The sequence below is a fragment of the Rissa tridactyla genome, chromosome 5 (assembly GCF_028500815.1).
Source record: "Rissa tridactyla isolate bRisTri1 chromosome 5, bRisTri1.patW.cur.20221130, whole genome shotgun sequence".
Classification (NCBI taxonomy): Eukaryota; Metazoa; Chordata; class Aves; order Charadriiformes; family Laridae; genus Rissa; species Rissa tridactyla.
The window spans coordinates 45,241,493-45,269,382 of NC_071470.1; the positions used below are offsets into that span (position 1 = coordinate 45,241,493).

General features: G+C 36.4%; 1 long non-coding RNA gene across 1 annotated transcript; it reads right to left on the reverse strand.

The window, feature by feature from the left end:
* Window positions 1-244: 244 nt before the first annotated feature.
* LOC128910631 (uncharacterized) lies at window positions 245-27,461 on the reverse strand. Its single transcript, XR_008466798.1, has 7 exons — window positions 27,219-27,461; window positions 25,575-25,637; window positions 24,632-24,719; window positions 19,481-19,623; window positions 16,076-16,255; window positions 14,970-15,057; window positions 245-5,950 (listed from the first exon to the last, which is right to left on the reverse strand). It is a non-coding gene; the product is annotated as an uncharacterized LOC128910631 (long non-coding RNA).
* Between the last annotated feature and the right edge of the window lie 429 nt (window positions 27,462-27,890).

Consider the following 27,890-nt stretch of genomic DNA (forward strand, 5'->3'; position numbering starts at 1 on the left):
CTATTCTGCGGATTTTTATCCAATCACTGTCATAATAAGCATGAGTTTCAAAAACTGTCCTTTTAAAATTTAAGAGGTGCCTTGACTGATGCAATTTGGATATAGATTCAGCCACAGTTCAAGAGATGTTTTTTTCTTTTTAATTCCTTCAGGACATATATGAACAAATAGACACTTTAGGTCAAATTCCAGTACAGGAATCTGGAGGTTACATTTGAATTGAGCTCCATTTGCATATCTTGAACACTGATCATGGGAATAAATCACACCTAAAAACATCATCCTAATAATTTGTCAAATTCTTATCAGCATATAAAATAGCCATCAATTTAATAATCAGCTCACATCTTCCAAAGTAACAGTTTTGCATAGCTATAACTTTTCATAATCAATACTGATATTTCTTTACTCTTCATCTCAAAACATTAACTTTTAAAAACCATCAAATTGCATTATCATTTTACAAAAGATATTACCTTGAGGCTGACCAATTAATATTCCTTAGTATTGCAAAATTACTTAAGTACCCTTGTACCTCAATGAAGATATTAAATCAGTTAGTTATGCATGTGACCCATTCACAGTCCTCTGTATATCAAACCTGAATTTTTAGGAAATATATCTTTAGCTCCCATTGAACAAATAACACATAGAAAAGAATTCCTAGATGTAATCTTCCATCTTCCAGATCACTTTCAGATGAGTTATTTGTATCCATGGATACCGAGTCATTGTGAACAGCATTCATTTTCAGCATTGCGAATAATAACATTACCTTTCAAACCTAACCTTCAGTACTTAAATTTCCTATGTCAGATTTCAGTGATAAACCACATATGGATACAATTAGGGCATGAAACCCAGCATTTAGTCTAATCTCTCATTTTGGAAAACGATCTATGCCATCTGCTAGACGTAGAACTTCACAGCCAGGACTGTGGCTGTGCTCATGCAACTATTAGTGGCTGATAGTGAAGATTGGGATCAATTTTGTTTTAATGTAATATATTTAAACATGTTATACAGTCCAGAAGAGAGCATCTCTCATATTTATTCTACTTTTAGCATCTGAGTATGTAGCAATCTCAACAGCATTCAAAACACAGAGAAATGTTATTGACAGTATACCACTTTTCCATTTTTGTTTTTAAATAAAAACTGTTGCAATTATGAACCTGCCTTAATGTGCTTTAGTACCAAGGAAAACTTATTAACCATTTCTGGAAATTCTGCTTATTTAAAAACTTATACCTTCCAATCTCCACTGGTATAAATACCAGGGATAAAAGCAGTATGTCAGTACACACAGGTATACATATGCACATTTGTATGATAAATAAAACAGATCCCTATTTTCCCACAATCTCACTTTATTTTTTTCTCTCTCTTACACCTGTTCTGAAAGGAGCACAAAGCTAACAACAAGAAAAAGTAGGAAAGCAAGATGGTCATTTTTAAAATTGAAGATGGCTGTAATTTTCCGCACCAAAGGGTACAGTGGAAAGAAGGTCTGATACTTACTTGTTCAGACTGTACCAACCCACTCTATTTGCCAACGTTTCACGCAAAACTGCTAGCAGCCATGGAAGGTCAACTCCTTGTTGAAATTTGGATCCAGGTTTTTTGGCATAATTTCATGGAAAGACTGTTCTAGAAGCTTGAAAGTGGCTGAGCAGAAGGCATTATATAATATTGAGTTATATCATGTTCAGCAAATATGATACAAAAGATTTTTTTCTTAGGAATCTGTATTTCATTTTTCCAAACTATACAAGTGTGTAACAAGCTATCAGGTAGTCTCTAATGTGACCATTGTTAATGTTCTGTTCCATTTAAACCTATTAAAAACAAGTTTTAGGAAAACAAGTAATGTAGAATGTTATCCTAAATGCTCATGTTTTGTTGAATGCTCATATGGTTGTTTGCCATTACATTCCTTTAGAGTTATTACTTGTTCCAACTATTTTTTTCCTTATTACTGGTAACTGCAATAATGTCATTACTACTGAAACATTTACATTTATAAGTTAGTTAAACATAGGGAAGAATTTTAAAATAACATGCATTTTATATTGAAACACCCATCTAATCATGCCTAATATAATTTTTATCATATAATGTCACTTACTGCAAAACAAATTTAACCTATGCTTTTATTATTGGAAGAATAAATTAATCCTGAGTATTATTTAGAACTACTACATGATAGTAACTAACATGTTACAGATGTATCATATTTTAGTGCCACAAAAAATGGCATTTTAAGTCAATATTTCATAATTCTATTTAACACTGACCAGAATGATTATTATTTAAATATGTTCTCACTGCCTTTATCATACAGAACATAGGTGCAGGCTATTAGATTATACACAGTATAGACTGATAAAATCTGTTTCCACTTACTTTTACTTCAGGTGTTCTTGTTAACATTTTAATGGAATTTATATACTACAAATGTATGCAGAAGTATCTCAAGTCCTCTCCTGTTCAGGATACATACAGATATTAATTCAAATGGTCCCTAAGTGCACAGAGTGGGGAGCAGGGAGATAGGTGTAATTAATTTACTTAGAAATGTCATAAAACTCAGTGATGTATAATGAAATTACACAGCAATAAATATGTAAGCATCACTTAATTCCATTATAAACTCTGATGTGACAGAAGTAATGATGAATAGTAATGTAGGATGAAACTTGTTCTTGGCAATCAACCATTTTTATTAGCAAGGTCAAGTTTATGGTATTTAAGGTGAATATTTCTTTAAGAAATGTATATGGGTTCATACTCATCAACAATTAAAATTGGAAAGATTCACTGATACTTAATCATCCTAAAATAAATCCTCAATATTTTACTGTAGTGTAAGCTTAAAGACAATATTGATAAATGGGTACAAACATCAGAATAAAACTTCCAGTATTTCTTATTAACTTGTGTTCTTAATCAACAAACACCGTACAAATAAAAATGAAACAAAACCTCAAAATCCTCCCCATACTTGAAATATTTGTCTTTACATTGAAAATACTGAATGATGTAAGATTGCTAAAACAGTATGATTCCTTCTTGTAAAATGTAATCAGAGTTAGCAAAAAAAAGCCCTGTAGACCAGAGAAACAAATTGTTATTAAAATTACACAAAAAGCTACGCTGGAAAAACACCTTGAAAAATAAATAATAACAAGAAAAAGATACCAATTAGGCAATGGTGAGTTACATTTCACTTAACACACTAATCTTTCCTCCTAAAGGTTTTATCTCATGCATTTTGATAAAACAGAATAAGCACAACTAAAAAGTATAATCATGCACTAGAGAGTCTATCATAAATGTATATTAAGAGTGTGGCATGTAGAATTTTAATCTTATATTTCTCTGCATGGAGTCCTCTCCATATATTTGTAGTCTTCAGGATGACCAGATGAACTGACCTCCTGAGACACTTGCCAGGCTTTTTCTTATGACTTTATGTTATACAAAAAAATAACTCTCCATGCCTTGTTTCACATCATGCCCGGACTTGCAGGATGAAAATATACATTAGCTGACGTGAGAGTTGTCATAAAGGATACACACAATGGCCTTTTCCCAAATCCTAATGCAGTCCTCATGCACAGCATGACAACTACAGTGAAAAAGAGTCTGCTAGATTGGCTGTGTAAAAGGAACTGGAAAACTGTATCATTGCAGATACATACCAAAATGCAAAAGAAAAATATACACATGGGACCGCTTTAGAATTATAAATTGGTATAATTTATCAGAGTTCATCCACAATATGGAGAAGCCAACAGATGCAGAATTGAAACTGCCAGCATTAACACAATAGCTGTATTTTCATTACTGACCCTTTCACACCTTTCAGCAACAAATAAGTGTATTAAATCTAAAGCTCTCAATCTGAGTATTGGAAGGGTTCATGTGTTTGAAGGTAGAAATTCTTTATTAAAATTCGAGTTTACTTCAGGAAGGTTTAAGACGTGATTATCCCAAACAGCCATAAAAATCGGTTCCACTTAAGAACGGTGAGAAATGCTATATAGTTAGCAATTATAACAGCAGCACATTTTTCTATAATAATTGGAAGAACTCTGAAATTATACTGACTCTAGCTAACCACCATGAGTGCACTAGAGAAAGTAAAGAAAGTGCTGAGGTTCACCTGATGAGTTTTCAGAATCAGATAACCTGAAATGCTTATTTCCAGGTTAAAAGTAAAGACAATAATAGTTGAATAAACCGTAATTTTAAAATTATAACTTACTACAGGCAGTACAGTGCACCTTTATTAAGATTGCCAGGCATATCACATTTTCATATTTATACACAGTCTCTGTAATGTGAAGAAAATTCCAGTTTCTTGAACACTCATATCATCTTTTGAATTTGAAGGCCTTAACTACACATCTTTTTTTCCCCCTTTGAATTAAAATTAATAAACTTACTGTCACCTAAACCCACATTATCTTCAACCAGTAAGTCTTGACTACTTCTTACCAAAACTGGGTCTAATACAGATTCATCTTTTATTTGTTCAGTGATTACTTGGTGAATAAAATTGGTAGGTAATAAAAGGTTAAAAAAAAAAAAAAAGAAACCAAACCAAAAAAACCAAGAAGAATAAGTTCTAAGTCCTACCATGACTATTATAATTTGTTTACCTTTTTTAAGGTTATTTCGACACAAGCTATTTCTGTTGTTATTAGTATGCTGTCTTCCCATTCTGCCTGTGTTTTTTCAGCTCTTCAATGCTCATTCCTCCTTGAACACCTTTTATACTGCTTCTGCTTTTTTTAAATTTTAGTAATTGAGTTCTACTAACCCACTATCTTTCTGATATCCTCAGAGCACCTACTTCACTCCTGTAGTTCTGGTTCTTCTGTTTTTTGACCCACCTGGGTTTGTCTTTGGACTTGTTTGTAAACTTTGCAGTTATTTCTTGCTGACTATAACCAACCTTCTGTGTGCAACTTTTTCATGAACAGTTATCGCCTACTTTGCTATTGTGTTATTATTATGACTTCCTTGCTCATGATAAATCTTATCTATTGTAATGTCCCACGTGACTCCTTTTTTTCTTTTTTTTTTTTTTGCATTGTAAAAGTAGGCATGGGAATTGCATAGTGTCTCAAGATTTGTCTCCTTGAATTTCAGGATCTTTACAATCATGACTGCCTGAAGGCTGGTTCTCTCCAAAATGGACATCGTCCGATTACAGGAGCTTGTGTTTCTGAACAACTACCTATGGCTGAAGGTCTCAAAAACCCAGTAAATGTTATTTTACCTCCATAGTTATTTGTCTGTTTTTACAGTTTATTCAATCCTTCCACCTACTTTTTTAAAGATGAGAAAATAACACTTGAAATCCTTTAAGATTCTAATTCTTTGACTGCCTCATAGGTTGGCAAAGTAATTCTTGATACTTTAGGAGGAATCTGTCAAATCTATCATGATGGATGAATAGCAGATGCTACTGTGTTCACCTTTGGACTTTATTCAGCCTCAGATAAACATCTGTTGCCATTTATTCTTTCATATGACTTGGTCTCATTTCTCCTGTATCTCCAGGCTGTAGCTGTCTGCCATCATTCTTTTCTATGCTCTTGTGATACTAGCTGTTATTTTCTTCTTCTTCTTCTTCTTCTACTATTGGATTTTTTTTCTCCAGCAGCACATCTTTTTCTGAGCAGTCTTCTCCTTCATTTTCTATGTTCTTGGAGACTCTTTTCCATAAGCTTCTCAAATAAAATCTCCTTCCATTTTCACAGCAGCTCAGTAGCCACCAGGTCTTGATCAAGTGACCCTACAATCTTTCATTGGGGCACCATTCAAGATTAAGGAAGAAAAGGTGGACTCTTATTTTGTCATCGTTGTTGAAGACCTCCATTCTTCAGGTCCTCTGTGGCTCTGCATCACTATCGCCTTATTTTCCTTAGTTCCAACTCTGAAGAAAAAATAAAAAAAGTCTAGTTCTTTCTCTCAGATACCACAGGATATAGGATATAAGTAAGATATGAGAAGAGATATGGCAGGAAAAAGACAAATGCTGACACAAAGAGGGGACAAAAAGAAGACAAGCAGAACCTGTTTCTGCCACAGCACTTGAATCAATATGGACCAACAGAAATAGGAGATTATCTGATGGAGTTTTGTATGATTCATTCACAGTTTCCTGTTTTGGTTATGAATAAGATAGAGTATGACACCATTCATTAACTTGTACTCATTAAAACAAGGAAAATGGATGAAAAAAGTTGTAAATTAACTAATTAAAAAGTAAATCAGAATTAAGATTACCTCAAATAACTTCTATTCTCATCTAGCTTTAGTCAATTGACTTCATTGGATCTATGCTGATTACGTTGTCTGAGAACCTCGTCTATGCCTGGTACAAGGCATTAATTCAAATAGGGCACATATCATGTCAGCTTGGGAAACCAAGAACTTGAACTGCATGATGGGCTGTCTTGAAGTATTTATTGCTGCTATTAAGTAGTTATCCTTACTTCCAAAATCACATGCAACATAATTTCCCTTCAAACAGGTATTGAGTCTGTTTTCATTCGCTCATGAAGACTTCTTTCTGAGAGATATTAGAAACAAATATGATAGAGTTAGAGTTTACACTGAAGTTGAAAGGAATATCAACCTCTGTGAAAAGTTTGGAGAATGCTATAACAAAATCTTATTCTAGGAAAAAGTTTTGTGATGGTGTTTTGTGGGTTTTGGGGGAGGGTGTTCGGTTTGGGGTTTTGGTTTGGTTTGGTTTTCAGCTAGGATTCAAAAGGCCAACAAAAAATTCCACAATGTTTAACATTATCTTCTCTTCCGGTATTTCTCATCACAACGATATATCCCTAACAGTAGCTTTGTGTTGCTGTTCATTTTATACCAAATATTGAGTTATACTCTTGGATAGACACAAAATATTTACAAAGATGTCAATATAAATTATGCCAGCACATCAGTTGCCCTCTAATAAGCCCAGGTGAACCCTAGATGGCTCTGAAAAAAAAATCTGTCAAGCTTTTTTTCATGTTAGCTACAGCAGAAGGACAGACTTGCTGTGGAAAGGACTGATTCCAGCCAGGTCAATCTGCCCAGGACTGAGACTATAGGAAACACAATGCACAAATACCTAAGTGGCTTTGCAGGTGCCAGTTTTGCCTTACATATCTTGCGCTAAGCCAGAGCTAATCGTTATCGAACCATGCTGACTGTCTTGTCAGTGTCTCTGTACTTGACTTGATGTGTCCTGTAGTACCTATATTGTGTTTATTATAACTAAGGCATCAGACGTTCAGCTTGGAAAAATGGGAAAGACCAAAGCAGGGATTTGGAATCTCCTCAGTGTGGAGGAATAACACAGCACAAGAAACTTCTGAAGTTGATTCAGCTAGTTTTCTTACAGCCACTGGAGTAACTTTGGTTCCATTCATTCAGAGGCAATATTATTATGATGATGGGTCCAGCTTCTGCATCAACATGACACTCATGTTGTCCTTGAATGAGGGCTGTGAAGAGCCAAGCTGATCCATCCTTCTGCAAGTGGAGGAAAGGCTCTTTGTATGTCTCTACCCTTCTGACCCTCTTTTTTTTTCTTTTTTTTTTTTTGTCTGTCTCAGTCTCCTAGAGTTTAGGAAAGGAGTGAGCAATCTTTTGAGGTTATGATCGATCTTTCAAAAGCTAGGTTTTTCTTTCCCAAATTCTCTCTCAAAATACCTCACTCAGGACTGTCTCATTACCTATCTGCTTGACATTTAGTCAAACTGTGGCCCTAAATGAGAAGACCCAAGCAAACACACAATAGTAGCCAAAAGAGGGATAATAAGAGTTAAAAAATGTCCTTATTTATCCTAACTTTGATACATATTTTTGAGTGGAATTTCACTTATTACCGAAACAGATTATAAGGTACATCTTAAAATAAAACTGCCTATTCATAAAACTAAAATATGAATTTCCTAAATAATTCAGAAGAAATCATTATTTTACAAGTTTCCCAGTTAAATGTAATTAATGCCTGGAAGTATCAAAGACTGCTTCATAAATCAGAGATGTCAGAAATTCTAGCAATGTTCTTTTCTAGTAAATCTCTTCAGTAAATAATAGTAGATCAAACACAATAATTTCTTCACATTAAGGGATTTGCATATTTTTCTTCAGAGTAACTATAATAGGCATCATTTTTTTCATAAACTAAGAGTTCTTTTCAAATTAGTTTCCTCTATGTATGCTGAAAAATACGTATGTCCTTTTAAAACAGGAAAAAACAAGCAAGAGTAAGGCAACACATGGAGTATCTGGTGTGTTACTTGGCCTGCATGGAGGGAAGGAGTTCGACTTGTCAGAGAAGATTTTCTCGTTGATTCAAAGCTAAACGGAGATGGAAGGTCTGGTCTCCTGAAGGATCCTTCTTTCTTTTGTATGATTCACTATCTTTGTACAATACACTAAAGCCACAGAAAACTTGCAATCTGATTGCTGGCAAAACTCTCACATCCCAATTAGAAGAGGACTTGCCCCATGCACTTTTTACTCCCAGCTAGAAGTCTGAATCTAATTCATCACAAGCATGTTTCTTTTGCACCACATGGTCTCTAGTCAGAATAATTTTTTCCTGAGAGATGTATAAGCAGACTTTCTGCATATAAGGGTGCAGAAAATAAAAGCCAAAGCTTTCAATAGACATTATGCTGTTCTTTCCAGTGGTATCTGCCATTCTCACTTAAGATCATGCTGTTAGTCAGAATTCTAAACTTTTTGCTGAGTGTATGATCATTAAAATGATAAAAGTGTGATCTTCCCGCTGCTATTGATTTTTCCACTGAGTTTTCAGCATGAGCATTCTCTACTCCTGAGAGCACTCCAGCTGTGCTGCACAACAGGATAAATAACATCTTTCTGTTTCCCTGAGAAGCTGCTTTCTTCATCTTCTGATCTTTCTAACTTTTCCAACTCCAGTTCATTTTTCTTTACACAAACCAGTTTATGGACTAAATGAGAAGAAAAAATTAAAAAAGAAAACAGTCAAATGAAAAGGACATAAATGAAAAAATTACTTAGAAGGTGTTAAGTTCTTTCTAAGGCTCAACTGAAATATATGCTTTCTAGATTTCACCTTTTATTTTCTCATGAGTCTTCATGAGAAGGAAGGTTTTCTTTTTTTCAGTGATTCCAGGTAATTGACTTCCTAAGGAAAGCAAAGAAACCAGAAAATATTGTGATGTGGGTAGTTTTAATTTTGGTTTTAATGTGAAGATGTTTGAGATTTCTTGGACTTTATTTACACTGTCAGAGTGTATTTTTCACAACAACTAGCAGATACATATGAAAGCACAGCACTGTCTGCATTTTCTCTGAGCAGTAGATACAGATTTTTTTTTATTTCATGAATCATTCAAAATTTGTTTTAGTTATTCTATGAAGTGAGAATATACTGTATCCTCCTTGGCAAAGAGAAAGAAAAAAAAAAACAGTATTTTTGTCTGCTTTTCAACAACACATACTTGATTAGCCACACATTTTTTGTCATTAAGCTACAGTGCCATAAACCACATCAATTTATCCGTGAATTAAAAAAGAAAGATAATATTTTCCTGCTTTACTATGAATTCATTCTTTGCTGTTCAGGAACACAGAACATGGATACCCAATTTCTGGAAATTCACGAGCAAAACTGGTTCAAATTGAGTAGTTTTAATATTGACAAATATTAAAAGTATGCCTGGAAATAAATAGACATATTATGATGTTAGTAGCTACATATGTTCTGTGTAATCTCTGTTTTCCCTCAGTTGCTCATGATTGGATGTTATCATTAACCATTACCAAGCATTTAATAAATATAATTCATGACACTGTCTGCAAAATATTTTCTTTATTTTTAATTTGTAGGTTTTAGTCTCCGGGGTATACAGTGAACTTCATAATCCTCAAACTATTTAAAGGTTGATGTTGACATATAATGTAATGCTTACATTGGCAGAAGCAATCAAGATGTGCATGCAATGTTTCTCAATTGCCCTTGAGTAGACTGGGACATTATCTATCCTTAATGACCTGAAGTCAGCAGCAGAACCTACGTGCAAACAATGCTCTAGGACCTTTTTGCAGCCTTTTAGAGCTCAGATCAGAGCTCTTCATGAGTCTTCAGGTGACATGTTCTAATACTTAATCAAAATAACTATTATTTCATAGCAACTAAATGTGCACTACAACCATTTTCACGCAATTAAGAATCACAGAATCACAGAAAGATTGAGGTGGAAAGGACCTCTGGAGGTCATCTTATCCAACCCCAACCTCTCCCACTCACACAGAGGTAGTAGCCCTAGAGAAGACCATGCTCCAGATGGCCTTTGAATGTCTCCAAGGAAATGCGGTTCAATATTTGTAGTTCTTCCTAGTAAAATTGTGGGGACACAGTTGGAATTGGAGGATAGAGATACTGTTATTAGGATCACACTAAGTGTGCTGATACTAAATTGCCTTTGTAGCTATGCTTTTGTTGTCTATGGCTTAAAAGTCCGCTGCGAAGCAGTGACAGTGTTTTAAAGATGGCATAATACAAGGGCTTTCATACCACCTGACTTTGGGCACCCAAATTAAAAAGTTAAGTGAGTCAAATATCCTTCCTAGTGTTTTCTAGTCATTTCAGATATTTACTAAGTACTATGAAGAAACCTACATGATGTCTTCCTTGGATTGTCATCTACAGGATCCCACTCTCTCTAGTTTGCCTGCAGAGGGAGCCTAGGGAGAATAGCCACCTACTGTTGCCTGGTAGTTATGACTTCTCCCAGTCTAGCCCAGAGATACAATGCAGGAAAACAAAATGCTGTGGATTGTCTCTGCAGCTCCTCACTCAGATTAGCTAAGAAACACCACTTCATTCACCTCTGTTCTGCTAGTTGTCAGTATTCTGAATTAACATGGTCTCCAGTGTCTGGCATAACATGAATAAAACAGAAAAAAATAAAACTTTCATAATATATAGTGGAATGTGACAATCTGTGTTAATTCAAAAGATCTATATTTCATGCTTACATTCATAACCTATTTAAAGCCCCAAGAACAGACTCCATCAGAAACAACAGGAGGGCTCTCAGTTGCAAATGCAATAAATATACTTTCATAGACTATTCATAAATACACCTTGTGGTATGTGGTACTGTACTGGTTATTTAAAGTAGCACATTTATCTCTTTCTGATTCTAAACATACCTAAGAATAGTAAGAAAGCTGTCAATGTACATATCTTATTTTTCTTCACAACCCTTAAACTACCACTGTCATTGCACAAGGTTTTTCCTCTGCCTGCATATATTTAAAATACCACAAACCAGATTTGTTTCATTGTTAGTAGCTAGTGAGTAGGTCTTGCTGAGCCCAGGATGTTTTAGAACGATCGGCTCAGATTAAATTTACCAAAATCACTTAGAGCAACAACTGATGCTGTGAAGGCATCTCCTCTCCGCTCTCAAAACTCGAATTGGAAAGGGCTGACTACAAGCAGATGTTTATGGGAAGGTGAGAATAGGGTTGATACTTGAAGGTATTGTGCGATTCATTGCAGTGTTTCTGCAAGCTGTTATCAGAAAGCAGAAAGACTCTATGCCTTTTTGTGTATTGCTGGTTTTGCTCAATAAAATTTACATTTTAATCTACAGGTAATTTCATATTGTTCTGTCAGAGTAGCAGCAGATACTCCAGAAAGTGTTCAGTTCACTAGCACAACTACCTTGGCATTATTTTCTTTTCATGTAATGAAATCTATTTTTTGCCTTGAAATAACAGAGCAATCATATTTACCTTGTTCTTAAATTTTATATTGAAACGTGGCTAAGTCAATAGACAACCTGAAAATGTGCTTCATCTTCATTATGGCAAATGTGAAGTATACTATGTCTCGCTCACCCTCTCTCTTTCCCATTTTCTCGCAAAAAGTTGAGTCAAAGTAAATACTTTACATGTCAATATTTTTACTGAAATTTGCATGTATCTACATTTTTATTTAATTATTACTTATTTAATACATGTATTTACATGTATTAAAATATTTACATGTAAATTTTTTACGTGCAGTGTGGCCGTATGTTGAAACCTAAGGTGTCAGCTGGTGTCCTGGGATTAAAGGTAGCCTCTCAGACTTCCGTATCCTCTACGATCTTTTCTTGTTCTTTCCATTTTGTTAAGTCTATGCTTTGCCCTTCACTACTTCAACCCGTCCTCCATTAGACTGCTCAGTGTCACTTTTCTCTCCCTTTTTTTGGTCATGACACTCGCAAGCTTCCATACCTGCTTCTTAATGTTCCCTCATTACCCTGCATGTAAAAGAAATTGAGTTCTCTGTGGCATAGCACAGTCAGAGAACAAACTCTAATAGTATCATTTAAAAGAGTGTTCAGAACAGTATTGCTGAAAACTATGCTTGAATGGCTCAAAACTACTGTTCTCATTAACAGGATGCTTTTTCTGAGCCAACTGAGAGAAAATCAGTGGAACTTTATAATGAAAGGTGCAGAAACATTAGGAGGAAAATGCAACAGCAACAAGAAAATGTTGAAACGAGTGTTGGCATTGCAAGGTGTCAGTGCTCTGCTCTGACAGAACTGAAGTTAATATCAGTTTTGACAGAATTTAATGGGAAAAGCCCTCGGTTCGTTGTGAAAACTAATGTCTATTTTTTTGTTTGCTATTCATGACAAGCCTATGAAAACATATTACCTGCTGTCTGGCAGTGGCATATATATATGCTATTTATATTAGAGTAGCTCCCCTTCAAAGTCTGTACAATGCATTTTGTGCAGTTTATGACTTCAGCTTTGGGCAAGGATATGAAGGTTCTAAAAGCATAGTATCCCCTTGTGGGACACTTCTGGTTTTCATTAATAAAATTAAATAGCCTGCACAGGATTTTGAATCCATCACTTCTTTTTTTTAAATTTCAATAGGATTGCAGCTGAACGTGGGGAAAACACACTTGTCTAAACTACTATATCTTATCCTGAAAGCACAACACGACAGCTAGAAGGCAGACTACCTGTGGTTGAATTAGAGATGACATACATAGATTCACTCACCTATTAAGACACCAAATTTAAGGAGGTTTTATTTTAGATCCCTCATTTCTTCACCGAAATAAACAGACATCCTAACCCTGCAGCTTCAAGAAAAAAAATCTAACTCGTAACACTGTGTGATGACTGTGATGACTCTATTTTGGTCTCAAAGAGGTCCTCTGGATATTTTTCACTCCGTGTGCTCTGTATACAATGAGAGGGAAAGTGAGATAACATACCCCACAAGCTTGCATGTGACTGTGGCATTTATCAAAGCCGTTACATTCGATGACAGCTGAAAGGTGTGCAGTCATCTGATTGTGCAGGGGAGTGAATCCCCCTGTCATCACTCCGAAGCCTAAAAACTGCTCGGTCCTATGCCAGAAGCACTGCAGTTTAGCAAATGCAGTGTGTTGATATACCAATATTGCTTAGACCTAGCAACGCACTCAGGTTAATGACAGCTGCTCTGTCAACTGCTTCCTGATGCAGCAGTGTTTACAGATTAAGGAGTAAAGGCAATGTTTTGATAGGTTATTTTGGGTATTGTATTTGAATGTTTGTCTGGCTTTGTTTGTTTGTTTACTTTTTTGGTTAAACTCACATGTGAGGGAACTGGTAAAATATGCTTCTATAAACTAGCAATCATATACTAGCAATAAGACTTATTGCTATTGGGACTTTTCAGACAATATTCACTTCTGCAGAACACTAAAACATGATTCTGTATTTCATCTCCCTGAGAACAGGGCAAGAATGAGACCCTTTCCACCGCAACAACAGTTAAACTATCTGAGTAGATGTTTAAATGCATGCTGTTAAGTTTTTTATCTAACTTAGATGGTGGTTAGAATAATTGCTGAATCCAAAGAAGGCCAAAGCCTTATTTTGCCATCTGATTTGATTCTGTGGATGACCTCCTGACTTTACTAAGTCGAGCATAAATGTCTCATTTTCTGCAATGAAGGCAGTATTTCATCCTGCTTGTATCACTAAAGCGCAGCAAAATATACTCAGGTTTTGACAGACTCTTTACACAATTTTGCTCTTCCACAGTTAATGTCAGAACAAAACTGCTTCAGTATAAGATGCCACAAAATTTCTGCTCCTCTGGAAACTTTCATCATTTCATACAAATTAAATCCAGAGATACCATTACATGATCCTACATGTACCATTGCTTCCTAAGGTGCAAATGCAGAATGAGAAAGAAAAATCTGCAGGGTCTCAAGCAGCCTACAGGGAGCTGCAGCAGACGCCAGACACACAGGCAGGCGAAGGCCTCAAAAACGTCTTTTCATCTCTAACCTCTGCTGTGCCATCCTTCTTTAGAAATTTCAATTACTACATTGTCTGTCCCTCCGTACATCAAAAGCCAGTAGGTTTCACTCAGATATGCTCGATCAAGTGAAAAAAACTTTAGTTTAGTCAGCGAAATATTTCAGTCTTCAGAAAAATTAAAACATGAGGTACAGGTAGGGTACAGCAGACATTAAGGAACTGCTGGTGCCTGAGGCCCCATACAGACAGAGAACCTCTGCTGCTGTCCCTGCCCTTCCCTTTGAAGTTCTGCAAGGCCAGGGGGGCTTCTCAGCCCTAATATTTTTTTTTCTTCTTCTGATCTACATCTCTTGCTGAATTCGTATCTTTTATGCCTCCAGGCACTAACCAGGACATCTTAATGGTAAATGGAGAACAGCATTAGCCAGATATACTGACCCCCTACAAATTGATCTTAAATAACAAAGAAGCACGGAGAGTGGTAGAGAACTTAACAGGAGTCTGGATCCCAAGATACGGATGCACTGAATGAGGAGGTGCATGAACAACATTTCACTAAGCAGCATCCAGCAGAGATGAAGACCCTGTCCTGAATCTGTGCACGGACGCAATACTCACATTTGGAACTGGTGGTCTGGACTAGATGACCTTGGGAAGTACATTCCAAACACCATTCTTGCAATTCTACACTTCTGTGAAAATAGTCCTACAATGCAATAGTATAATGAAAGGTATACAGAACATAAACAAGTGCAAGATAAAGCTAGGCGCCAAGCCAAAATGGATGTGAGTTGTCATCAGTCACAATTCTGGAATCTATTGCAGATCACAAAATAAACATCAGCTAATAATATCAAGCTGTCACAAAACAAGGGAAAGTGTACTTGAGTGCATAAACAGACAAGACATCGGAGGAATTCCTCCTAATTTATTCAGTACATACAATGTCTCAGCTGGAATATTGTATCAAGTTTTGGTTGCTGTATTTCCAAAGAAGTGTGGACAGATAGAGAGTTGAAAGAATGATAGGACAGGAAGTTACAAAACACGATGCCCAAGAAAACTGAAACTGAGATCATCTTGTCTAAAAAAAGAGGTAAGTTTTGAAATAAGTGCCCTGCCTGGTTTGAGGGATGAATGAATCTTATTTGTTTCAGACAAGAATTTTCAGAGAAACCTGCATGGAAACAGGACAACATGCTACATCTTGGAGTAATTTTAAAATGTCTTAGAGAAACCTTTGAAACATCTCTTAGAGAGAAAAAGATGATCTGTGATTTCAAATAACCAGCACCAGTTTAATTTCAGAATATATTTTTTTCTGGAGCTGCTCCAAAAAATCTTTAAGGAATTAGTAATCATTATTCTCAAGTTATAGAAAGAGTAGACACACACACAAAAAAGAGTAATGGAGGTTCATCGCCTAATCAGTTGAAGCAGCTCAAAACTCTACTGCATTAATGATACATACTAAAAATGTCAATTTTACTTAAAGTAAGTTTTAAACATGAGGGTTTGTTTCATTTTTGTCTAATTTCTAGTTCATATGGGTATATTTGATTATTATGATAAGAAATAATATTTTTAGTAAAGCATGTCTCCAATCATCATCGTGCTTTTCCCACAGAGAAAGGTAGAACAGGTGCAATTAAAATTGGATTTTGGGTTTAGGTGACAATCTCCATTATGTCTAAAATGTGGAGTGCTACAAGAACTTGTCATACCTTTAAACCTTGGATGAAGTCTTTCTCAGCCTCAATGTCATGTTCTCTATCAAATATGCTTTTTCTAATGGAAGTACCTAATCTTCAGTTTCATTCACGTACAACTAGAAGAACAGTATCACAAGAGCCAAAACCAGCATCTGTTGCTTTATTTCCAGTTTTCAGCTGATCAAAGGAGATCTGGGAAAAAAAAAAAAATAAATTGACTACAGTTTCTGCTTTCTAAGAAAATGACTTTACACGGGATTCAGAAAATAAAATAATGTCTACAGGTGAGCTTGCCAAATATAATTTATCAAATACACAATTCATTGATTTTTTGTCATTTTTCATTGACTAATTTATTCAAAAAATACTTCTTATGATATTCATCCAATTCTGCAGCAGCCAAAATACACTGTCAAATAAATTATTTGACAGTAATTAATGACAGTATTATTCATATCCCTTACTCAAATGGTTCTATTTATTTATTTGTTTGGTTTTTTGTTTGTTTATTTTCAGCTAGCCACAATCTCTGCCATGGAGTCAAGCAACCTAAATATAAATTGATGCTGATGCCCATTAAATGCTAACAGTCATAAGGTTTCATTCCAGACAGTGCTGTATTTTCCACCAGTCTCTATCTTTCAGTTGTTCTTTAACAATTTTTTTTTTGTTTCCTCGGATCCTTCTTTCCTTACTCTTTTCTTCTTTCCAGCTTATCACATTATTTTCTAGATAATAATTGTCTTTTTTATATAGTTTATATCCAGGAGGTAACTCAATACCATATTTGAGAAATGCTTATGATTCGCAATCTTTAACTATTGTTAAAAATTTAACTGCAATTTAACTACTAAGATGTGGCTTCATAAAAGCAGAATTCTGACCACTAATGCTATTTGTGTACTAGAGAATGATCTGAGCTCTGCTTCAGTTATTGCTGTGGCTGAAAAATGGGGAATACATGGTGCAGCAATAGACAGGAAAAGAGACTATTTTGCAATTAGGAAAACGTTAGTATAGACAACTGGACAGAAACCTTGCCCATGGGCAGGGTGCTGAGCAAGTGGAACAAGAATTTTTATCAGTAATCACGTCTTCCACCTTTTCTGTATGCCCAGTGTGAGACATCTGGAGCTACATTTGTAAAATTACTGAGCATTCATGACTGCATCGAAAGTCAATCAGAGTCAATTTCAAATGCATGCAACACTTCAGAATTATTAACCTCTGCAGAAATAAATAAATAAATAAATAAATAACTACAATGCACAGCAATACACAAGTAAGTTTATCAAAATTAGCATGGAAGCTTCAGATGCCACTTGACAGTTTTGGCCTTTGTCACTGAATGCCTCACTTCTCCCTTCTTAAAACAGGGCCGCCGATGTTCCTAGAGTACTTGGATATTATGCAATAAATTTGTATTCTTTCTAAAGCACTTAAATGCTGTTTAAGAGAGTCTTCTGGGTTGATTTAAGAAGAAATGAATATTTCTTTGTTCAATGTGTAACTCAGATATTGTGCATTAAATACGGCTCGTGACCCTTCATCAATTAAACAGGCAGAATAGCTGCTTATTGAGTGAGAGAGTAACCTTCTGGCAATATACTGATTCTGTACTGAAGGAGTGAGTACAGCGCATAACCACAAAGCCAGCAATTCCAGTTTAAGTGGGCAATATAAGTTCTGTGGTGGGGTTTAGGGTTTTTTGGGTTTGTTTTTTTTTTTTTTTCTCCTTGAATTCTTTCTCTTTACGGCATTGCTAGTCATTTACTGTTGGGCAGAAGGCTGAGCCTGGGGTAGAGCTGCCACAGGTAGAAGCCCATCAGAGGGGATGAGGGGATGTCTGTTTTCCTGGCTCCTTGGTGCAGATCTGAACTGGGCATGAGAGGCTGGGGACATGGGTTGTGGGACTGCACAGCGTGTGTGCCAAAAACCAGAAATTTTAAAGTAGAAACTGTCAATCACCTGCTACATCCATCCTCCTTAGTAAATAAATTTCAGATTACATGCTTCTGAGCACTGTAGTTCTGTTCTTGTGGCCATCCCACCTGAATTCATCCTGACAATGAACAATTTCACCAGGTTTTAAACACCGAAGTTCCTCCATTCCTTGTGGGAACTGGCATTGAGAATTCAACAGGAGCTCAGATACCTAAATTTCTTCTTTATTTTTAATGATTTAAACAAGTAATTTACTACTTCTATCATTAATTTCAGGGACATAAAATTAAATTTAATTTTTTCAACAATTATTATATTGAACACTTGTTTTTTGTAAATTCAAGCTGTTTCTGCAACCGTTAAATCCAACTATGTGTAGGTGGGGCCACAACTTATTCAATGCACCTAATTATTCAGTCCAAACTCAAGAAAAGTATAATTAAGATGCTAAAAATTTGTAACTGTAAAAGTAGCTCTAAGCATCTTAAAATTACATCACCTGACAATCCCAAAATGGACTAGTTAATTTATTCTGCTGCAAACAAGCATGAATTTGTTTTGATTTATATTTTATATTGTATCTCTTTGATGGTTCTATTTTTTCCTTTTCGAAAACTATAAGCATACCTGTCGAATAAAGAATTGACGAAAGAGAAAATTCATGAGACCTAACACTGTAACGACCAAATAACATATGAATCACCCAGATAACCTTTCTCTCTGGAGTCAGATAGCCTTTCTGCTCTTAGTGTCTAGGAGTAACGCTGGTCCTTACCTGCAGTGGTCCTTTTATTAGCTTGTGTGACTTTAACGCTGCTCTCAGGACTGGATGTATGCCCAGATCTACTTTACATGTTTCTTTTTTTTTGTTGTTTTATCTCTGAATTTGTTTGCTAACTACATGAATGGCCATTAGCTGTAGGAATCCAATCAAAAAAAGTGAAGCAAATACAAAAGAGAAATGCAACCTCTTCTTAGTTGATAAACGGACAAGAACACCACTTACATCATTTTACCCATGTGCCACTTCTGCATACTTTTCAATCTGACCCCAAGTGGCTAAGGCACAAATGTTTATGTCAGAAAGAACAAGATCTGAGGGTACATATCTGAAATATGGAAATTTATACACTGATGCTCTGACTCTAAGCTTATCTGTATTTTCATAATTACAAAATGGATAACTAACTGTGATATTACAAACTCTGTCCCTATTGTATCAGTAGTGTATAATTCTACAATGATTATTCATGGAGGATTGATATTTATAGTATTATATCCAAGAAAGTTAACACAATACTGAGATTTTTTTCCTTTCTCTTTACAATAAGATCTTCATGGAAGTAATAAATAACACTTACAAACACTGAAACAGAGCCTGCAAACAAAATTTAGCATATGTTGTAGGACGCCTCTGAAAAACAAATGCTCTAAATGAAGTCAAAGTTGTTTAAAACGTACTTGATACGCAACCTGAAAGATTTTTTCTATGCGAGTAGGAAGATGATGTCAGAGTTATTAAACCCAGCACATTTCATGCAACCTTCTTTCTCCTTATAGCAGATGCAGTGCTGTCAAGAGAAACTACATGGCTCTGCTTTCAGCTGATGGTGTCACTGAAAAACATAAAACTTCAGAGTTTATCTGAATATCTGAACCACACACATAATTCATGATGTAATTTCTTTAGCACTCTAAATACAGTGTTATCTTGGGTGTCTGGCACAAATGATAACTTTGAGAATAAATAAAAAAAACCCCAAAAAATTCCTTAGAGAAGACAGTAGAAATGAGGAAGAGAGAGCTCTAGTCAGAGAAGACTCCAGAACAACAAGAGAAGACCTGCATACCCTACTCCACAGAAGCACCAAGAGCCAAATTACCCCTAACTGAAAGCCTGAATCTGAGTGACAGCTGAGAATCTGGCTCATGGTATTTAACTAGACTGCTAATGATTCAGCTGTGGGAAACAATGAATGATCTCTGTCTGATGCTAAAATTCACTTAGCAGCTGTGATGTTACTTTTAAGGATTAAAGTAACTGCATTAACTGAAAATAAAGAGTTGTTTAACAAAACTACTAATAACTATGCTTTAACTTCCCAAGTGGCTTTTATATAAAATGTAGAAACCAAAGTAATCCACCATATTAGTATGATTTATCTGCATGCTTTTAATGACTTCTGATTATAGCTTTACATAAACAACGTTTTGCAAATTCAGCAAGATAAAAGATTGCATTCTGTAGTAAATTTCTTCTTTATGAGTTGCTAATTTTTAGTTTTATGAAAAAAAACCACAACAACCAACCAACCAACCAAATCTGAACTGCAGTACGCCTGGCTGCCTTGTTTCAGGTGTGTGGGATAACGAGCCATCTGTCTTTCTTCCTGAACTAGGCAGCACACAGGCCAGACAGAGTTGATGCTTTAATGCTGCTCTGAGGCTGCATTCTGTTCCAAAGTGTGAAGTAAGGGGTAACAGGCGGGCAAAGCTAAAGCTAGGGAGAGAGCTCGTGCAGAGGGACAGTGCCGCAACCCCACTGCGAGGTGGCAGTTTGTGCACGGCCTTGTAGACAAATGAGCTCCAGGAGGGAGGCATGGCGTTCTCGGTGACCCAGTGTTGGTCTGAGCCACGCAGCTCTGTGTCTTGACGGGTTCTCACTCTGGTATTCATATGCATATTTTTCATATTTTATACAGCCTTTCATCTGTGAGAGCACATTATGACAAGAAGGGGAGAAAGAAAACGTAAGATTCAGCAATTATACCAAGAAAAATATATTATAAAGACGTATGCTAACTTCCTTGGTGGGAGTTTGCTGTTTCAAACATATGGCAAATTAAGGGTCTCGCTCTACATGTTTTGAAGCACCCTGCACGGCAGCATACGTAAACGCCCAAATTCTGCTACCCTGCACTGATGTGAATCAGTGGCAATTGTCCTGGTAAATGAGATGTCTCCAGACTTATTTCAGAAACAAGGACAGCAGAACTTGGCCCAAGGGGAGTTGAGGGTAGTCATCATTTTGTAGGAACAGAGCCAAAGTCTGGGCATTTCTGCAGCTGAAGAAAGTACACAAAGCATACGCTGCCACTTATGAACTAAATGTCACTGGTCTTCTAAAGCTGTCTTTACCGTGAGGTTGCTATTACTTGTTTCCCCACAGTCCCCATAGTAACTATAAAAATTTCATTTCTACTCTAAATATTTAAATCCCAGTCAGACCTGTTAACATTTTGGAGAGTAAACACAAAGGAGCTGTGTGATTACTCTGCACCGTACTGGGCTTCGCTGGAAGGCTGTATCAGCTATAACTCTTTTTTTGTTTTGGGCCATAGAGAGTTCTTAGTAACTTCAAATATAATGTGTTCTAGGGTAATCTAATTGTTCCAAGAAAAGCTAGTTACAACACATTAGTGAACTGTTGGGTGCTGGAGTATTATTTCCTTCATGGTTTTTTTTGTTGCAAATTGAAACACTTATGAATCAAGGAGCATCACCTCATCAGGCAGTTAGACTTTTTCAAACATTTTCAGTGTTTGAACTGACATCAGTTTAATTATTAGCATTTGTATTGCATATTACGGGTTTTTTTCTCAGTTGTGATTAAAATTGAACATGCAAACAAAAACTTTCTCAGGTCACTGGAAGTCAGCATTTTCTAAGAGTCACTACAGTTATTGTGTAATTGGTCTTACAGGTGGATTCAGAGGTCCGCATCCATATAACACCACCATTGTGCTAGTATAAAAATATGTGAAAACATGATGCCTATCACACAGGCCTTATAGTCTAAATATGACCAAAAATAGTAAACAATCAAACAGAAAAGATTGATCTGAATGTTGAGGTTAACAAGAAAATCACATCACTTTACAAATTAAATATAGCCCAAACATATAATTCTAGAAAACTTAAAAGTGGTTTCCATAGTTGCCTTTTCATCTCAAAAAAAAAAAAAAAAAAAGAATTTGTTGTAACAGATGAATAATGAACACCTTTAGTGCTAATACTAATCTGAGTATTTTCCTGCTCAGAAAATTTGCATGGTTTCATATTGTTTTCTTCATAGAATTTGTTGGCTTAGTTAATTATAAAGCAAACAGCCTGAAAACACCACAGATGAAAATTAATAACATTGTGCTTTTATATTGATCTCAGACCAGTCTTACTGAGCACATCAGCATAATATTAGTGCCATAGGCACATGTGTCAGTTGGTACAAAATCAATTTTATCTACCATCATACTTGAAATCATATTTTATTAATGAGAAATCCAAGAAAATACTTTTTGAAACAAAATAACTCTGATGTCTCTTTAGGAGCTCCATTAATTCACAATGATCTTTAGACCCTGAAAATTGTTCAGTTTTATCCTTTCAATGAATAGGGATTTGCTCCTGTGACTATAAAAAAAAATTCCTCAGGCAAGTTTCCCAAGCCTCTCTAACACATCAATTGTTGCAGAACACAAAAACATACTTTAAATAACCGCAGCATGGTTATACCCACAAGCACAATTTGGCCAACAGAAATTTAATATCTGTGGAAAACTAATAAATATTTCTGCTTGTTATTTGCATGGAAGATGGCTGAAAAGGAATCATATGTTTATTTAACATATTTTTATAGGTTTTATTAATTGAATCTAAAAATTGTAAGCCTAAGTCCACTTGATATATTACACGTAAGTGCAAGTCTACTGTGCCGATACTAAAAAAACAGTGATGTTTACATTAATTGCACTATTTTTGGTCTCTTACTTGACAAAATACTGTTATAAACTGAACTCTTACCATAAAATACTCAAGAGAGGCAGTGTTCACTGAGCAACATAATGTAGAAGGGTGGAAGGGGACAGTAAAGTAAAAACTAGAATAGTTAAGGCAGCTTTAAGTCCCACCTGTGGTCTCTTGGGGCACCAATAGCTTTGCAATAATAACGACAGCTACAAGTGGCACCCACCTGATCTACTGGCCCATCTTTGCACTGCCAAAAATATAGGCCTTGTGCGGTGCACCAAAATTTCTGAGAAGTTCCCTGGAGGACAGAACATTTTCTCATCCAGTGGTGATATCTACCAATTCTATTGTTTTACCCACCAAAAATGCCTTTTATATCTGACGAACTGCACTTGAAGACTTGTATTGTTGACTTATGGAGGAGGACGGAGGGGAGCAGATTCCAACCTCCCTTGCTACTCTCATGTTTTTGCAACTGCTTTTGCACAAGATAGTGCTCTAGTTTAAGCCCATGACCCCCATGGCCAGCAGTCGAGCACCCGCCTGGCCACTCACTCACTCCCTGCCTCAGTGGGACAGGGGAAAAAATAGGAAGAACGTGAAGGGGAAAGCCTGTGGGTCAGGATAAAGTCGAGGAGATTGCTTACCAGTTATTGTCATGGGCAAAACAGGCTCAGCTTGGTGAAATTGAAATTAAGTTTGTTGGTTTGTTATGGTAATACCTCCTCCTCCTTCCTCTCACGCTTTTTTGTTCTCTCCTCCTTTCTCTATCCGGTGTTTTATGCCCTTTCTTGAATACACTTTCCCCGAGGCTTCACCAGCGTGTCTGAGGGGCTGAGCTGTGCCCTGTGGTGGGTCCATTGGGACTGGCCATGTCTGGCACAGGGCAGCCCCTGGCCTCTTCCCTCAGAGGCCACCCCTGCAGCCCTCCTGGCTGCCAATACCTGAGCACCTGCACCCAGCACAAGAATCATATTTAGGCATTTCTCTCCCGGATGCTGGAAACTTCGACTGTATGCTACCTCCGATTTGAAACTGAACAGGGCTTTTCTTCTGAAATGAAAAGAGCTATACGTCTTATTTTTCTTCCCCCCCCTTCCCCACTCAGAAAATGAATAAATCACCAAAAAAATCTCATTGCCTGGCATAAACTGACTGGGGGCTGGAGCACCTCTGCTATGAGGAGAGGCTGAGAGAGTTGGGATGTTCAGCCTGGAGAAAAGAAGGCTCCGGAGGAGACCTTATAGCAGCCTTCCAGTACCTAAAGTGGGCCTACAGGAAGGATGGGGAGGGACTCTTTATCAGGGAGTGTAATGATAGGATGAGGGATAACAGTTGCAAACTGAAAGAGAGTAGATTTAGATTGGATATTAGGAAGACATTCTTTACTGTAAGGGTGGTGAGGCACTGGAACAGGTTCCCTGGAATGCTCCATCCCTGGAGGTGTTCAAGGCCAGGCTGGATGAGGCTTTGAGCAGCCTGGTCTAGTGGGAGGTGTCCCTGCCCATGGCAGGGGTTTGGAAGTAGATGATCTTTAAGGTCCCTTCCAATCCGAACCATTCTGTGATTTTGTGTGATTCTGTGACTGTGTACTATGTAAATAATTTATTTTCTACTCATTCGTCCATCCATCCACAGGCTAGTCCATGTGTTTCTGTGTATTCTTCTAGAAAAATGTAAAAGTCTTGACGGCTCATGTAAGAGAGCCGTATGTATTGAGATCGATAACAGTGCATTGTACTGAATGCAAGTTACAGTATTTACAGAAGTGCCTCCTTGGTGCAGTTCTCAGTCAATGAAAGAATTAATCTCCTTCACATGTGTGCTGGCATCCAAAATAAAGTAAATAATAAAGACCAGTGAGTGAAAAGTTACTACCTGTTTCAAAGAGTTTGTTTGAAATCTACCAGGCCTCCACGCAAGATCTTAATTTGCCAATTTGTAGAACAGGACAGATGATTACACCCTGTAATAGATCAGACATCAGGATTTTGTAATTTTTTAAGTATTCTCAGGCATAATGGAAAGTATAGATTAAATACCTAAATACATTAAAAAACATCAACATGGCAAAAAGAAGAGAAAACATTTTATCTTAATACCCTCTCCTTCTCCTTTGATCTCACTCATAATGGAAATGATACGCTGGAAAAGAAAACCTGGAGATAGTTTGAGGAAGGTATGGAAGATAACGCAACAACAAAGAAATAGTCTAGAATGGCTAAAGAGTGAGCATTTACATTTAGAATCAAAGTTTTTATCACACACAAAGGGAGAGAGAGCAGAAGCTTTAGAGTTTATTTCGGGTGCTAGTTGCCTGAATCAGAAACTATTGCTTTAAAACCAAAAAACCCTAGATCAATTGCATAAAAGACCCAAGCTGGGGCATAGTACCTGGGTCAGAAAATTGTTAAACAGGAATGATTTTTCATAATATTCTGGCTTCAATGTGATCTGAGTTAGGAATGAAGAAAAGCTCATTTTGTTTCACGGTTGTTTAGCGGACTGTGAGACACTTATGGAGAATCATTTCATATGTATTCAATTTGCAATGGGCAGTATTCCACGGGAGACCTGCGGACGGTAATCCTGGTAGAGCAGCTAAGGATTAAAGGGACAATCTGCTTCCCTGAAGCAGTTCTAGCTCAGGGCAAGGCTGACTGAAACAGCAGAACAGGGGTTTTTACTGTTCCTGAGCACCCTGTGTCATCTGGGGAGGCAGAGCGGGAGAGAAGAATGAAGAAATATTCCTTATAAATAAAACAAAAACCTAGAATATATCTTCTTACCAGTTGAGCAGCTAAAATAGTTTCTCATTTACCTATATTGACAGATGACTTCCTCTGATCTTGACAAATTATTTTTGATCCATTCAGGCAGGTTCCTACAGGAATTAAAGTATGAGCACGGTAAAAAGAAGAAACTAATTTTTTGTAACCTTAGTGTTTATAAAATTGGATTGATAATAACTGTAGACTCTTAAGTGAATTACAGTGAATTATAAATCAGTTTTTGCAAGGATTTTGTTTTATAATCATAACTGTTTATAAGATTTTAAGAAATGGTTATACCCAGAAGGTAAAGCAGTCATTTTCACCAGGAAAGCTGATCTGCTTGTCTGTTTTTAATCTTCTTACTTCATGAATACAACACACAGGGCGGAGGTAACATAAAGGACACGACTATGACTAGTCTTAAAGCAGAACAAGCAGAACAAGCAAAACAAATGAAAAAAGTTCTTGTAACTGGTGATACTTTTCAGTGTTTTAATCTTTGAAATAGAGAATAATTAGTAGTGGGAAGGAAAAAAAAAAAAAAAAGATATTTGCAAACGTGAAAGAAAAGAACCACTGTTCCTAGAGCAGAACCTGATGATATCTGAACAAGAGAGTGAGGGACTTCTACAGTATCTACTTATTTCAAAATAAAATTCAACTAAAGTACAGAAAAAATCTTTCCAAAGGCTGTTAACTCAAAATCTATGATTTTCATTGCATTAACTTCCAACAGAATCATCTATATGAGCAAAATATTGTCAGAGTAGTTGTGAAAAGAAGAAATGGAACCATTGCCATTCTTCAGTTTGAGAATCTAATGTTTTCATCATCATCCTTGCTACTATATTATATCCAAAATCCTGTTTTGAGAAAGGCTTCTGGTGTAGAAGTATATTACTCTAAAAGGGGTGAATTTCAAGTATGGAGGCATTAAAGCTCTCAAAGATTTTAAAACTGTGGATTCTTCAGCATCATCGAAGTATTCCGTGAAGGAGTTTGTAAGACTTCACTGACATGGATGGACAACTAGATGCAACTGAGTGCAAAGACAAGCTAACCAAACTAGTATACCAGAGAAAGAGTCTCTCATTTATTTTGTAAAGAATCAGAATTAGGTATTTCAAAGGGAAAGAGAAGAGAGAGACGTGAAGCTAGGAGTCTGCCTACAATAATTGTTCCCCAAGGTTTCACTCAAGGGATTGCAAAGATCAGAGACAGCACTCAAAATGTCTCCTCAGACTTATCCTTTACAAATTTGGGACTGTAGTTTACCAAGGGATATTCACAAGATAGAAAATGAAATTTATCTCTTGGCATCTTCACCTAACTCTCTGAGTTGCTCTTAACTGCCTCCCATCAAAATCAGGAAATGACCGACGTAAATGCCTCTCTGCACAAGAAAACACATACAATCACTTTCATATGTAGAAAGGAGATGAGAGTGGAAGGAGAAAGAGAGGAAAAAACAATACCATACTGGAGCTTTCCTAAAAGACAATAAGAGCTGACTGGTCTCACAGGTCACGTGTGAGCTGTGCAAGGCACCACCATATAGAGATGCCCCAAGTAAGCACTGAATATGTTGATGCAGTTTAGCCTTCCTTATACTCAGTAGTATTATTAATGTGGATCCCAGAAAGAAGATAAACATGTTTGTATAGCAATAAGTTTTGGAAAATTAATTTTACCCCTCAGCCAGGCTTTTAGGTTCACACCGATGCACTAAAAAGGCTGTGGTATTTCTTTTTCAAGGGCTGACTTCCAGAGTTGACTTCAAGAGCTCACTTGGATAAAGGTGTCCAGAGGATCTCCGTATGTAGCTGCAGTCATGTTCTCCTATGCCTTAATTTATAAAGCATCACATGTGTGGTAAAAAGAAATGGTACTGGACCAGCCCATGAGATTCACGACCTCTGCGCCTCTCCTTTAAGTCAGAAGGTAGAACAGTGACGATCTTCCCAAAATTTTGTGAAAAAAGGATACTAAAAATAAAGAGAAAAAAATATCGGTAGCTGAGAATTATCACAATGTTTTCCATGTATGAGAAACAGGAAAAAGTAGCGGATTTGGGTTTTTTTTTAAATTCATATGTCTATCTTAATAAAATATTTATATCTTCTCCATATTGACACCAATATAAATATTGTATATGCATATGCACATTTATATTGTAACTTACAGTTTAGGTTTTAAATTCAGGAATTTAAGGAGCACGATGGCAGCCTAAAATGAGGGACCTGTCTAGAATTCTTTGAAAGGCTGTATATGCTTTTATTGCACCTATAATAAAGTCATAAAAAGGATCAAATGAATTTCAGTAATCCCTTCAAGTACTTTATTTAAAGATTACAAGATCAAGT